Here is a 582-nt window from a genome sequence, read left to right as displayed (position 1 = left end):
ACCAACCGCGACTAAAGGGTACCCTTTAGTCGCGGTCCGCCTCCCCAACCGGGACTAAAGGGTTTTGGCGCCGCTTTCGCTCCCGCGCAGAAAGACCCTTTAGTCGCGGTTGGGGACAACAACCGCGACTAAAGGGTACCCTTTAGTCGCGGTCCGCCTCCCCAACCGGGACTAAAGGGTCTGTGCTGGAACTGGCGCGGTGCGGTGGGATGTTTAGTCCCACCTCGCTAGGCGAGAGGCTTCGACAGTGGTTTATAAGCGCGGCTGCGCTCACCACTTCGAGCTCCTCTCAAATGCAGGCTTACGGGCCTATTCTGTCACTGTGTGCCTGTGGGCCTACTGGGCCTTCGGCGGGCCTGAATCCTGGCCCATTAATGGGTTTCTAGTCATATTCAGGCCGTGGTGGCCCAGTAGGTGGCATATTTTTTATTTTTTGCCTGTTTTTTGTTTTATTTATTTTGTTTTGTTTTTCTTCTTTTTTTTCTTCCTTTTTTCCTTTTTCCTTTTTTCTTCTGTTTTTTCTTCTGTTTTTTTCTTCTGTTTTTTTCTTATGTTTTTCTTCTGTTTGTTTTTTTCTTCTGT

Source organism: Triticum aestivum, chromosome 6D (genome assembly GCF_018294505.1).
Source record: "Triticum aestivum cultivar Chinese Spring chromosome 6D, IWGSC CS RefSeq v2.1, whole genome shotgun sequence".
Lineage (NCBI taxonomy): Eukaryota > Viridiplantae > Streptophyta > Magnoliopsida > Poales > Poaceae > Triticum > Triticum aestivum.
Note: the sequence above shows the minus strand (reverse complement) of the source record.